The sequence below is a fragment of the Electrona antarctica genome (genome assembly GCF_951216825.1).
Source record: "Electrona antarctica genome assembly, chromosome: 9".
Taxonomy (NCBI): Eukaryota; Metazoa; Chordata; class Actinopteri; order Myctophiformes; family Myctophidae; genus Electrona; species Electrona antarctica.
In genome coordinates this window covers 24,066,825-24,082,035 of record NC_136790.1, presented here as the reverse complement: position 1 = coordinate 24,082,035, position 15,211 = coordinate 24,066,825, and the positions used below count along the sequence as shown (strand labels likewise).

The following is a 15,211-nucleotide window of genomic DNA, read 5'->3' as shown; positions in this document are numbered from 1 at the left end:
AGCCAATTTGATAAGGGTTAGGTAGCTCATTCCATATATCATTAGTATGAGCTATATGAGCTACTAATGTGCTGTTGTTTTGGTAATGATACAGTATCTGCTATATTAGGTACAGTAATGTTTGTAAGCACAGTAGCCTGTCTGAATTCTGGATTACTCTCTGTGCTGATTTTGGAGTAAGAGCTATTCTGTTAAGCAATATATTAGGTGCAACTATATTGCTGGCCAACAGAAGGAGCTATTGCTAAATGAAATACAGGCCTATATGTCTCAGTTTTACAGCTGAAAGCTTTACATTTACATTTGTGATGTAAAGGAAGGATTGGTAAACAGTAAAATCATCGGTGTTAATCCCTTTGTAACTATGCAGTGTACAGATGCAAGTGGACCCTATAGAGGTCTATCTATAATCTATAGCCTATAGTTAAATTGACACAGTGTATCTACGTCACGTATTTCCAAACGAACATTATTCTGGGGTGCAGCAGCCCGCATACATGGGATGGGACAATTATTTTGCTATACATAAGTGCCACATAATTGATAATAAATAAATGCATGTGGAATAGCATGGAGGCTACATTGTTCTCTTTTATCCTAATATCTACGCGCTGACAAGCCTATTCTAGTATTGATGTGATTACTCTTTTGATCAACTTTCCGTGTGTACTGTTGTGTAGCCTATGTAATGTGTAATTGAATCAGTAGAAGTGTTGAGGGGTGGAGAGCACAGTGAAGTCACTGCCCCCAACCCTGTTGATTGACGCTCACCAGTGGCTCCTCCTTAGAACTTTTTTCTCCCTTGGTTTTCCAGTGCAGTGCGTTGATTTCATACCAAAGTCATACTTAACATTCCACTTATACTGTCAAACCGGGAGAAATATTACACAAAACAATAAGGCGCCAAAAAATATCAAGTATTAAAAATTGACAAGTTATCACACTGAAAGGAGAGGTGACTGACAAACAAAGGTAAGTTTGTCCATGGATTTGCTTTTCTTTGTTTAAGAGCGTTTCTTTCGCTGAAGTTTTCATTCCGCTCTAGTCTCTCGATGAAGTTTTCAGATCTTTGTCATTTTTTACATTTTTCCGCGGAACTCCCTGCGTTGGGAGGAGAAGAAAGAATGAATTGCAGATCATCTATTGTGTTTGGACTTTCTCAGTGAGCAGGGATATATCTGACAAGCATTGTATAATAGTAGTAATACTTAGACGAGTAATAACATAATAATCGTGCCATTCTTTTGACAATGGGCTACATACATTATAGGACCAACATGTTTCTTTTCTCTTTTACACAGTTGATATCTGGACCCCATTCCTCTAAACTTATTCCCCAGAGGAATCGATTATTTACAATATCGGGTGGCAAACGAGAGAGAGACAAAACCATTTGGAGAAATAAACGTCATATTCGGAGAGCTGAATTAGACTACATCCCATCGGTAAGTGAAGTTCAGTTTGTTTCGCAGATCGACATGACTTAGGCTGCTTAATGTTAACACTGATTTATTGTGTATTCTTATCCTATGGAGGAAGGTCATACTACTATTCTGTGTCAAAAATAACTTCCAACTGCATGCTCTTTCTGTGTATGTTGGTACATGCTTTAAATGTTTTAACTATATCCTGAATAGTTGTCATTTTTCAAGATGACATAAAACTGTCAAAATATGTCAACAACACTAGTATAATGGCTTAATGCCTATGCCTTTAGTGAGAATAAAGCGTACACACAATATGCAAATAACGTCTGAATATACTATAGAGATAGTAGCCTATTTATAAAATACCTAGGCCTACTTTTTCATAAATTAAGTGTTATGTCAATTCCTCCTCCCACTCCAAAACACAATACAGCATTATCACCTAGAAATCGCAGTCATATATTGTTTCTTCGCCATTGTTTCTACAAATTTGTCAGTGACTTCAACTTCCAGCCTAAGTTAATTGTTGTCAAACAATGCATTGGGAGGAAAAAAAGAAAATGGCCTTGTTTCTTTTTCAGTATATTAACATGTTATGACATTGACATTTGAATGCATTTGGCCTACTGTCACTTATTATTTTAAAATGGACTTCTTTCTTTCTTTCTTTCTTTCTTTCTTTCTTTCTTTCTTTCTTTCTTTCTTTCTTTCTTTCTTTCTTTCTTTCAAAATGTTCTCTGCCAGAGAGATGATGATATAGCCCAGTGTAAAGTCTTTCTAAGTACATAATTCATAGGTGAGGATTTGAGATGTATGGCCATATACACTCAGCTAATTGTATAATTATATGAATAACACCATGGCAGCACCTGTTCATAGTTTGCTTTGCTGGCTAAGCTTGAGTAAACACTTTGTTCTTAGCCAAATGCCTCGGCTGATTAGAAAATTAAAATGATGGTGTGATGTTTGCAGTTCCCCTCCTCAGAGTAATCTACAGTCATAGGGGCTGGAATTGCACAATTAAATCACTGCGACTGTGATTCAGGTTTGGTTAAACAATAGAATGCTGTCTTTCAGGTTGGACAAAGTAAGTAGAGTATAGCCTCTCCACAAATCAGTTTGGTTACTGGCGGGTACTAGGCAGTCTGTTTGCATGCTTCATTATCCACTGTAGGCCTAGTTAAAAAAAATATCTTGTAATGCTTTATTATTATTTTTTTAAACATCCAAATAAGATTATCAGGAAAACAAAAATTTCCTCCTTCCATCACATCCATTTTAGTTGGTCAAATTATGGAGCATTCAAATAAATTCTTACTTCTTTGTCTGATGAATGCAGCTGTAAATCAGGATGTGACAGACAGGCTTGTGGCTAGGTCTTTGAAGCCAGACATTCTATGTTGGAGCTGCACTCTGACTTTCAAAAAACAAACACCAAACAAAGCTTCGTGCAAACATTAGGCTATGTCTGCGATATTCCTCCTAGTTGTATTTTTTTCTTTCCCAATTTGTAACGTATTTGTTTCAGGAATTCGAATTTGCATTCTAAGTAACATAAACAGAAAATCACCCAGTCCTGGGAAAAACTACTAGTCAACTAACATGTGGAAATAGTGTTCTGTAATTAGACAACCAAAAAAAAAGTTAGACCAAACAATGCATCCTCGGTAAATGAAAGACGCTAAGTTGCCTAATAATAGATTTTGATGCTGAAGAGTAAATCTGGAAAGGATTAGCATTTTGCTGGTTTGACAGATTCTCTTCATTGTGTTTTTGCAGCATGAATACATCAGGCCTCCCAATACACAGTCAGGTCTGTTTTATGGACGACTTCATAACTTCTCAGTCTGTGTGGGTTTACCACATTCCCCATTTACATCTGTGAGATTTACATGTGAAAGCTGTACAGCTCCACTAATGTCATAGGGGTCAAACAGATTATTGGTGGAATATCCTCTTAAAGTGACCATTTTCTCTCCTTTACTCCCAGCTGTATAACCTCAGGCCATTAACCAGAATAAAGACTTGATTAACAACATAAGCCCTAATGCGTCTCTATTCTGGGCGTTATGGCGAACATTCTTACTAATAGGTGAACATTTGGCAAAAATAGCAGATATGCTATTTTGGGTCAATTGAAGTAGTTTAAAATGGATAATTTTTGTACTCATAAGTTACGTTACGTAGGGTAATATTTTTAAAACATGCACAATTGAAAATCCTGCTTACTTTTAGAATAAATACGGCTTCCTTAGAGCGTCGGAAGTGTAATTTTATGTTCCCTCTGCTTTGCGTGATGGTGTGTGCGTCTAAGGATGTTGAGCCTATGAGAATGCTTACTCTAGTCTGTATGCGGGTCTGTTGACCGTTTGTCAGCAGCTTCGCCAGTTTGTGTTAAACCCACAGAAGAATGGCTAATGAGCTCTGCCCATTTGTGCAGACGTTCTAGCCTTTTAGCACCATCCCCAGAGGTGGTCATCCAAATAGTGGCCACTTTTCCTTCTGTAAACAGAGACGTGAACAAATAACACTTTGGGTGAAGACCCAGAGAGGGTAAAGGGGTCGCAAATTAAAAAAGCATTGAAGGCAATATAGAGTAGGCCTATATTGTAATTGGACCATTACCCTAAATCTGACCCTACAAAGTTGCAAGATTTATTATTTTGTTTTGTTTACAAAAATATACATTTTGTTTGCTATAAGATAAACCAAGAGAATAATATTCTTTATATTCCAAAAGGTGGACGTCATATTTGTCAACATTTACAAAAGAAATTATTCTATTTTTTCAGTCAATGACTTAGTTATCTACTAGAAATTAAAAAGTTCCATCATTTGTTTCAATTTTTGTTTTCTACTTCTAGTATTGTATAAAACTTGCCACCACATTGAAAATGTTTCAAATGTGTCTTAAACCACGTAGCAATTATGACCCCACTCTTAAAGCCCCCCACAATTCAACGCAGTTCATCAAAATTGTATTCTAGTTAATGCACTGCACATGTTTACATATCCTCCAACCATGAGGCTTTAACAGATAAGATTTCTGGCCTCCTGTTCTGACCACTCAGGGGAGGAGCTGGGGAGTTGCCTAGAACACTGTAGCCTTTGTGTCAGATGTCCCCAAGTTGCTGAACGTTTCAGTTGCTCTTTCTCTGGCAACTGACTGTTAAGAGTGATGATCCACGCAAATGACCACTATAATAATAGGAGACAAAATGCTGTGAGGATATGTGCTGGTTTCTCTGGCTACCGGGGGTGTGGTGTCCACTGTCCACAAGAGATAGTGGGCTCCATGATGGGCCTGGCTGTCTGGTCATTCAGAGGCTGGTGTGTGTGGCCTGTGTGCTGGATTGAAGCTCCAGTGACCCAAGCCCACTCATGTGAAACCCCTCTAATCCCTTCAGCACAGAGGGTTTTGGGGTTGGAGGATGACCCCCTTCTACATCACAGAGTAATTCATTTTGTCTGTCTGTAACGTAATACATCACAGGTGTTCAAGATGAGAATGATAATGCTATCATGTGTGCTATTTATAATGGAGAGTGAACCTAGTGCTAAATTAATTCCCGGTTCAAGCTCTAAATGTCTGATCTTATTATTAGTATTCTCTCTGTGAAAGTCCCCCTTTATAAGGCCCCCGATTATAACATGAGTGGTAATAATAATAATATGAGCATAGCACTTTGAACGCCTTGTTCCATGAATTTATATGGTTTAGATGAGTTATTACTAGTGTGTTCTACTGCAAAGTTATGCATGTCTTAAAGGTTTCACAGATTATGGCTTCAAACCACTCGCCTCACCACAAAATGACCGATTCAGCCAGGGATGGCTTCTCCGCTACGTTTCTCTGGAAAATTTCCGATTAAAATGCTGAATCAGGCCATAAAAGAATCACTCTGGCGCACTCGTTCCCCCCACTCACTTTGTGTCAGTCTTTCCCTCTTCGGCCGGATTAAGGCTTTCATTCTCTCAGTGTGACAATTCAAGGTAGACTACAGTCTGTGCCACGCAGCCTTAAAGTAGAACAAGGATTTAATGAATCCGGACTTGTGTTAGTTAGATGTGTGATACTTGTTTAAGAGCAAGTCTGCCAAGTCTCTTGGTGACTCACTCCCTTTTTGGGAAACCAATAACCTCTTCTTGCCTCAGAACATTATAAGTCCATTCTTAAGTAGCCTATCGCACTGCATACGGTTTGGTTTGTTTACAGAAGGAGACATGATTCAGTTATGATGATTCTTTGAAATGTTTACGTTTGAAGAGGGCTTTAGAAAAGGATTTCAGATTTCTTCCAAGCGCCCCAAAGTGCTCTTACACAGTGAAATGCGGTTGCTCATTCTCACACACTGAGGCGTTCACTGAACGCCAGTGTTTTTCTTGGGCATCCAAGTGGTATCAAACTGCAAATGTTTTACTTGACAGTGTGTGTGTCTGTCTGTGTGCATGCATGTGTGTGTATGCACATGTATGGCTATGTGCGTGTGGGGGTGTTTGTATTCAATCTTAAGCGCACTCATGTGCCATGGCCTGCGCATGTGTGTGTGTGTGTGTGTGTGTGTGTGTGTGTGTGTGTGTGTGTGTGTGTGTGTGTGTGTGTGTGCGTGTGTGCGTGTGTGTGTGTGTGCGTGCGTGTGTGCGTGCGTGCGTGCATTTAAGTGTAAGCGAACCTCTCTCTTTCTGCCTGTTGCCGTGTGAGCTGTTGGCCATCCAGCCCTCCTCTCACTCTCAGCTCTGATTGTTTCCTGAGCGCCGTGCCAGATAGGAAGTAGGAGGAAGTTATTGGAGGAGCTGGAGGGAATTTATTAGGACCGAACACAGACAGAGGAGGGGGTGGGGCGGGGGGGGCAGGGGTTTTGGGGGGTGTACGTCTCTATATCGTAATGTATTCTTCATTGCACAACGGTGTCGCACGGAGAAAAAAAATAACGAAATGTGTCATGCTGTTAGCTTGAACAACATGCATTCGGCGAGCGACACCATTGTCATGCAAAGGGATGACTCAGAGATGTCCTTTCGCTCAGAAATCTGGGGCAGGTGGCATTGTCAGAGGCATGTGTGTTTGTGTGCGATTATACCTACACTGTTGAGGGCCAAGGCACTGTTGAGTTCCTGTCAGAGAGCAGCCTTCCTGGCCTGGGCCTAAAATGTTTTCTTTATCTGTAATCTGACCTTAGAGAGCAGCTGCTCTTTCTAGCGCCAAGTCCTGTTGTTCCCCTGTCAAGTGTGTGTTTGTGTGGCTGTTAATGTGTGGGGGTCTCGGTGAGACACCAGTTCTTGTGCCCTACATCTGTGCACACTCTTCAACGACAGGAACAGGGCTTGTGATTTTATAGGTTTTTTGATATGTTTAGTTTCGGGCATATTTTGTTGTTGTGTGCTTCATCAACGGAGGGCAGATGTAGGTGTACACGACTACAAGGCAGTGGGCTTTTCAGTTGGCCATTCACGTCTGTGCTCGGGGTGTCACGCCAGCAACGTGTTTCTCAGTTCTTCTGCCACACGGCGAGTTAACAAAGCAGGCATTTTGGAACACACAAATAATCTGCTGTTTTGGTGAGAGAACAAATGGCGTTGCAGCCACGTGTTCTGCCAATGTGCTGTAAAGTAGGTGACATAATGTAGACTCATTGCATGGAAGAGGGTGACTTTTGGGGGAAATCTGTTAACAATCTGCCTCAGGAGAAGAATGAGTACATTTGAGTCATGGAATCATGCTGTTGGATAGGAGAGGATAATTGACTAAACTATGTTTTGTGGCTCATTTTTGTTCATCACTTTGTCCAGTGGATTGAGTATATTACAGCTGTGGCTACCTAGATTTATGTCATTTCACTTTTCTTACCAATTCCACAATACAATAAATTACCAAACATAGCAGCTCATCTCTATCTGTCTGAACAAGTGACTGTTGTCATTTGCACAAAGCATTAAAGGAGCAGTGACATGAAATCGGTTGACATCTTTGTGCGCATTGTTGTTATGTTGACCGTTTATTTATTTATTTAAGGAGGCAATTAATACAGTAAAAAAAAAGAAAAAAATATGTTTAAGTAGTAGTGAAGATAGCAGACCTACAGCATTGTGAGATTGCAGATTAGCCATTTTCACATCTGGGGGCACAGCGTATATTCTTTCTACGTCCGAGCATAGACATGGTAACGCCCCGCCTGTCTCCGAGGTGGAAGATACATGCTGGATAGTCTGCTGCGCGAGGTTACTCCGAGTCCGTGGTGGGAAATAAATAAATAATACAAGTCAAGTACGATAGCTACAAGAGAATGACAGCTTGGCACGCGTGACAACAACTTTTATTTTTGTAGAAGAGGTCAACTAATATTGTTTATGCCGTTGGCCTGTTTATTTGTATACATGTGTAAAAAAATCTCTTTTCCCTTGATCTTTATTAGTATAATAGTATTAGTTTAGTGTTAGTTTAGATTAATACACGATAATCAACACTAACACTTTAATTTAGAACACAGCCAAATCAAATCATAGTACGTGTTCAATCAATTATTCAATCAAAGCAAACGGCACAAACAATATTAGTTTGCCTCTTCTACAAAAATTAAAGTTACAAATTACTGTCGCGTGTTGCCATTCTCTTGTACGCGTATTATTTCCCACCACGGAGTAGCCTTGCATGTCGGAGGACAGGCAAGACGGGCAGTGTCGGTAGGCCAATCAGAGGCAGGAGGGGCGTAGAAAGAATATACGCAGGGGCACAGGGGTAAAGTTCCGGTTTGATTCCTGATCATCGCACCATTGGTGCCTCTGGCTTGGCCGTGTGTTCCAATTAACGCAACAGGCTCTGTGCATGAGCCAATCAAATTAACTATGAGAAACTGACCCATACCAGGGGTATAACACCTTGTGGAAAAGTGAACTACAGTCATGAGCCTATTGTGTTCCAGGATGGGAAGCGGGCAGGTGAAGGTGTTCTCTGTCGTTGCATTAGCAGGTTGGTCGGGTGCCTGTTCAGCAGAAAGTGTAACTAGGAGGGACAGCATGTTCCTCTGCATGCCCTCCCGGTGAAAATCCTCACTGTCGGGTGAAAAGAAGCCCCTCGTCATGTGTGTCGAAGGAGACATGGATGTCTAGACAAGCTTCCCCAGACAAACAGAAGGGGTTGGCAGTGACAGAGACTATACTAAAATGGGGGAACTGGTAATGACTGAATTAGGGAGAAAATTAAACTCATTCAGTGCCAATCACGTGTTTGGACGTGTTTTTGGTTTTTTTCAAAGCCCATAGTGCCAATCACGTTTTTTGACATGTTTTTGTGTTTTTACACTAGATAGCGCTCTTAGCTAACCTATAATCTGCTAACCTATGATATGAGTTGCTAACACTCGTCTCCCGTCCACTTCCATTTTCTAGAACGTCTCTATCTCTCTTCCTGTATCGTTCCACTTCCACAATTGCATTTTCAATGGGCTCTATATTGAACTGATGGACGTATTTACAATCCCTTTTTCCCCCGATCGCAGTGAAGATGAATATTCTGTAACTACTTAAAAAGTAAGTAAATATGAAAAAAGCCTGACACTGAGGGCTATTTTGGTACAATATTCTTGGCAGCGAATGAATTTAAGAAGAAAAAACAACATAACATTTTAATTAAATATATATGAAAATCAAATAAAATTGCAGTTGCTTTGACAAGTGACAGTAATGGAGGTTGCAGGGAAGGTCAACAAATAGTCTCTGGGCAACCTGAAGAAAGGTGGAGCTGGAGCTCAATTTCTTTTAAAACATATCTGGGAAAATGTGCAAACAATTAAGATGCATCAAAGATGCAATGGCACGAATGGGGAACAGTTCACTAAGTTCAGTGCTGTTTTTTGGCTTGAGGTTGATTGATGTGTTAGTTCCAGCGAGTCCCAGGTTTCTCCACTCACAAACTGACGTGAGCGACACCACTTGACGTTGCCCTATATGCCAGCACGTTGACGTGCTGTTTCAGTATACCTGACGAAGCGGGGAGGGGGGGCCGAAACATTGTACTTTTTGTCCGCTCTGTCAATAAAAACATTTGGGAGCTTTTAAAACTGTGTGCGGATCTCCTCTCTCCTTCCTCAGTAATTTTTTGGATCCTGCACCCGTTGCAATTTATGGATGTGCGTGCACCTCTTGACCATTTAGTTCCATGTCCACAGTCCACCTTGACACATGCGGTCCTCAGGTGTTCTACTGTTATGGCCCAATGGGCTTGTGTGGCTCATTCAGCTGATGGGATGTTTAGTCTCTGCGAAGACGGGATTTATTTCTTTCATCCACTCCGTTTGTTCCTCAGTGTTAGAGAAGGGATGACTGTAATGGAGTTTTCCCAGTTCCCACCCAGTAGAACTTTCCTGTCAGGCCATAAAAGTCGTAGACATCTTGGAGGAACTTTTGAATCTAGACCCGTGTGAACATATTCGAATTTCAGTCTGTAATAGAAAATAAACATTGCTGATCTGAAAGCATCAAGATGATCTCATCTTCAGTATATTATTAGAATAATGAATAAATGAAAGTTAATAGCCATCCAGTGGTTTTATTTGCAGTGTGTGCTTCCCCAGTGATTTAGTCAGTATTGCTGCATGATACTGTAAAATTCTCACTGGTGACGATTACATATCTTCTGCTCTCAGTTTGTTATCCTCAGTCAGAACGCACACGTGTGAGTTTGTGTCACTCTCCAGCCTCCAAAGTGTTTTGCAAGGGGTTTCCTCCTTTTGGTGGCACATTAAACCAAATGTAGGTGATGGAATCCCTTCCCTTATTTAGGCTACAGCGACAGCTTTCCAAGTTCCAACGACTGGGCAGCCGACAGCAGAGTGACTCAGTAGAATTACTGGAATTCAATGGGACGTTTCACTGTAAGCTATCCTGTCTAGAAAGAAAAAGCCTTGAGAGAGAGCGATGCCAACAAAACTCTGTGGCTTTTGTAGATGGAGCTGGAGCGAGAGATAAGCCGTCCGCTGAAAACAGACTGCAATGTGATCGCAGCATAAATGCCTGAGAAACTGCAAGGAAGAGGATTCCGATGCATGAATGGTGGCGTTTTGAATGAATGCACGAGGTGCATAGCTCTGCAGCGTTATTTACATTCCTGCTGCACATTGGAATTCTGTAGCATGTTGGTCTCACCAAGTTTCATGGCCTGATTTCCAGAGAGTGGGCGGGGAGGTGTGTCTGTCTCGCCTGGTTCTGTGTTAAATGTGAGTGTAGCATGACATTCAGTTAAAAGCATTAAGTATACCCTCCCATCTGGAAAGTGCTTGTGTGTGTGTGTGTGTGTGTGTGTGTGTGTGTGTGTGTGTGTGTGTGTGTGTGTGTGTGTGTGTGTGTGTGTGTGTGTGCGTGTGTGTGTGTGTGTGTGTGAGTGTGAGTGTGTCAGAAGGTCAATGCTTTTATTACTGTCAACCATGAATACTGTAGGTGTTGTGTCTCATCCAAACCATTGTATGGTCTTAGAACAGCTGATCTTAGAATCAGAGAAACATGTTGCTTTTACCATAAACACCATAATCCATTTATTTGGACTCTTCTATGTCCATTGAACCAGTGCTGCTTTTCTGATCCTGCCAGTGTCTATAATGTTATCGACAAAGGCATAAAGTCAAGTGCTTTGCCATCAGAATTTGTTCATTATCAAGTCCTTGGCTTGAAGTGAATTTTGTGATTTTAGTCTCAAGGTCTTACTGTTCATCTGATTTAAATCCTACGATTTCACCACAAGATGTATTGAAACATGCCACAGGGTAAGATAACTCCACTGACAATGCCTTACTTCTAGTCATAGCCACTCCATGTGTGTGTCCATGGAGCTGCAGCATGGCTTTGTCTGTTCTGTGCTGATGTTGCATTCCAGCAGGAACAATCCCACTGTTTTCCAGACCCTGAAGTGGACTCCTAAATTGGACAATCCAACCCCCTCTCTGCACGCACATTATGCACACACGCGGATGCACGCTCACGCGCACACACACACACGCACACACACACGCACACACACACACACACACACACACACACACACACACACACACACACACACGCACACGCACACACACACACGCACACGCACACACACACACACCACCCACCCCCTTTTCCCTCCGCTCTCCAACCCACCCACCATCTAGCCCCCCCTCCCCTCCCATACATGCATCCCCTGGTCTCCTGTCCTTATTTGGGTAGAGACGCTCTGAGCGCTGGGCGGAGGGGTGGAGTGGGGGGAGGGTAGGGGGGTGGGGGCGTCGGGTTGACACAAGGGAGGCAGGAGGAGAGAAACAGTGAGCGGCTCACGGCTCTTTCTTAATAAGGACATGTCTGGAATTTAAGCCCCGCTCTCCGCGAAAGAGCCTCTCTTTTCACGGCACCCCACTTATGAGCGCACTCTCATCATGCACACTCGGCACGATCGGGCTCGATCGAGGCCGTCAATAATAACAACTTCATATCGCAGACATCTGCTGTTCACATGTTATTCTCACTCTCAGTGGCCGCCTCTGTGTTTCCTCGGCTGCAACTGGACAGAAACAATTGATTATTGCCGTGGCATGGCCAAAGCTGCCGGCCAACGCCACCTGTGCATTCATTAGGGAAAGACAGTGGGTTGGCTGAGAATAATTCCTTCTCTATGCTGTGGAGAGAAATGGGATCATTTATACACTGTACAGGCCGCTGTGTACCATATTATGTACACAGCGGAGTCCCCACCCCTCGGGGTGCAAAAGTAATGTTGGGGTTTGGTTTACAGTCGAGGCATGGTCATCTTAGTCCATCCAACACTTCCCTTCCAAACACAATATATTTAAAACCACTGGATGTACTGTACTGTACACAAGATGCCTCATCATCTAATAGTCAAATTGTGCTGGAAAAAAACTAATGATTTTGGTAACCTTTCTATTGCACTGCCTTGGGGCTTCTGCTGTTTTTTACACCTATATCCGTCCAAGTTTGAGATGGTGATGCAGATGCTCCCAGTCACTGCGTCACCTCCAAGGCGGAACTTGGCGATACCCCTATTCACCGCGTCACCACCTAGGAAGACATTAACAACATTAACAATAAATCACTACTTTTGTATTTTAATTTCGCTACTCTTATACTTTGACTGAAGTACAAATATCGTTTATGAACAGCCCACTACGCTGAAGTCGGAATTATTCTGTGTATTAACGCCTGAAGTTATAAATAGGGCCACTACTCTGAAGTCGGAGAGAAATGTACAACCATATAATGGATATCAATTTGAGGATCATGCAAATTAAAATAAACACACACACCTAATATAAACCTTTCTACTCATTCCATGATGTTAATTCCTCTCCGGTTCCGGTTGTCAGTAAATAGTTATTTATACATTGAATGAATAGCAACAAAGGAGCAAAGGCGTTTATGTACAGCTGTGTTGAAGAATGTATTTAGTACAGATAACAAATGACACATCTTGGGAGTTTGTAAGACACTACAATCACAGAGGGTTTTATTTGCCACTCCAGAGAGCTTTATTTGTCACTCATACAGATACAATTAAACGTACTACACAGTATAACACTGTTTAATATAGCCTGTATGCTTTTTTAAGCAACATTAGTTGTTGAGGAAATGCATAAATAACACAACGTCTGTTAAAAATCTATGGTGGTTGTTGTTTGTTGTCTCTGTCGTTGCGTCTAGTGTGTGCAGTCATGCGATGGCAGGGAGTGGGCATGGCCAGTTGGGACGGGGGGAATAGTTTCTCAATCTCCCAGGCCAGGGGGGGCGTCACCATTTTACTTAATCCAGGCTGTTTGTTTTGTTTTTTAACTCCACTAGTTAGAGTGCAAGGCTTTAAGGATGGCAATGTTGGTCAGCTCAGTTCATTTTGTTTACGGCTGGGAATATAGCTAGTGGGGCTTTTATACTCTTTTGTTTTCTCATAATCACTGCTAGCCTGTGCACGTCTATTCTGTAAATGATGTTCAATTATTCTCACGCACCCTTCTAAATTCTGGGACCTATTTGTTTATTTGTAACAGATCCCCATTAGCTGCTGCCTTAACGGCAGCTAGTTTTCCTGGGGTCCAAGACAGCAATGTACCCTCTTGATGGTAGCCTGTATCTATCGAGTCCATTACAGTTGTAATCTATACAGTCAATGACAGCACTGATGTATTTTGCTGGTAGACTAACTTCTGTATTTAGTATGGGTACTGCAATGCGGTTGGTTAAGCCTGAGATGGTACACTTGAGCCGCTGATAACTACTCAGTTTCACTGTGGTGTTTAACACCATGACCCATGCCCCTAGGGCCCCCAAAGTGCAGAAGGTTCACCATAACCAATACCCCCTCCACTAAAATTAGCCCCTTGATATTTTCTCAATCTCTACAGTTTAGTGACTGCCATAAACTGCAACAGCCAGAACGTAACAGGAACAGCATTTCTGGTTGTCTTTGGCTTTGATCTGCTGTAATTCCCTGTGAATGATGATGGGAATGGAAGGAAAGGATCTAATCCTCCACCTCTCCCTTTTTACTGCTCTGTGGTCCCTTCTGTGGCGTCCTTGTATAACTGCTGCAGCGCTAATGTGAAGTGAGTCACTCCAGTTCGACGCTAAATGAGAGAGAGAGAGAGAGAGAGGGAGAGACGGAGAGAGACAGACAGAGAGATGGATAGTACTTGGTCCACTCCTTTCCCCCTCCAAAACAAATTGGATAGTTTTATGGAATGTTCAGTGTTGTTTTTGGCAGCAAATTTAGTTTTAGTCATAGTCTCTTGAATAGTTTACTTTTAGTCACATTTTAGTCACCCGGAATGTTTTTAGTTTAGTTTAGTTTTAGTCGACTAAATATCATAAGATTTTAGTCGACTAAATCTACAGGTGATTTAGTCGACTGAAATGTGTTTTGGCGGGCCTGCCGTCGTAATGGCTGATTTTACACTTGCTGAAAATAGCCGTAGATCTGCTATTTTCAGCATGCAACCAAGTGTAAAATGACTCATACTGGATCTCTTGTCCACTAGTCCCTTCATAACCTTTTAGTCTAGTTTTTATTTGTTGACAAAATCGACAGTATATTTAGTCTTAGTTTCATCATGGCTTAGTTTTTATTTAGTTTTTATGTAGTTTTCATCAGTGAAAAAAGGTAGTCGACGAACATTTTTCGTCATAGTATTAGTTGACGAAAACAACACTGGTTCACTCCCAGGAGAGTGAGTATTTTCAATTATTTATTTTAATGTTTCCCAATTTGTACATAACAAAAAGTTACGTTACAGTAAACATAAACCACATTGCTTGCTCCCTTATACGTTTTGATTTGTTATTAATGGAAATATTCTTTCACTTGAAATTTACCATGACCACAAGGAAATACACTGATTAAAAATAAGCTATTTGACAGTTCCATGACCCTTTATACACTTCAAGACAGTATAAGCATACCATGTAACCTCATATTATAAAGCTCTTCTTCTGGGGCCTTCAAGGCTATGAAAATGATTTTACAGATTTACATTTCCCTTTTTCAAACAGCAACCACCACAAATCACATCACCACTGAGACTGAGAGTGATTTTACCATGGCGAAAATATGTTCTTGATTGATTTTTGTGTCACATGGAAGCAATACAATGTGCTACCACTTAGTGGAAGAGGTCAACTCTGGTCTCTGATGTGAAACTAATTGAGAAACACAGATCTAGGAGTAGCTGATTATTGTCATTTTATTTTTTTTAGATTTCTATTATTGAACCTATGGGCGATAAGTGCAAAATCAAATATCATATTGTTTTTGA

At 41.4% G+C, this 15,211-nt stretch overlaps 1 protein-coding gene across 4 annotated transcripts in view; it reads left to right on the top strand.

Moving 5' to 3' along the window:
- Window positions 1-833: 833 nt before the first annotated feature.
- Window positions 834-15,211, top strand: part of tead3b (TEA domain family member 3 b) — a 36,399-nt gene continuing 22,021 nt past the window's right edge. For 3 of the 4 annotated variants that reach the window (XM_079509373.1, XM_079509370.1, XM_079509372.1), the window contains exons 1-2: window positions 834-972; window positions 1,302-1,445. The gene's annotated coding sequence lies outside the window, so the exon portion shown is untranslated. Of the gene's footprint in view, window positions 973-1,119; window positions 1,163-1,301; window positions 1,446-15,211 lie in introns of those variants that run through there. The other variant, XM_079509371.1, reaches the window with a different exon arrangement.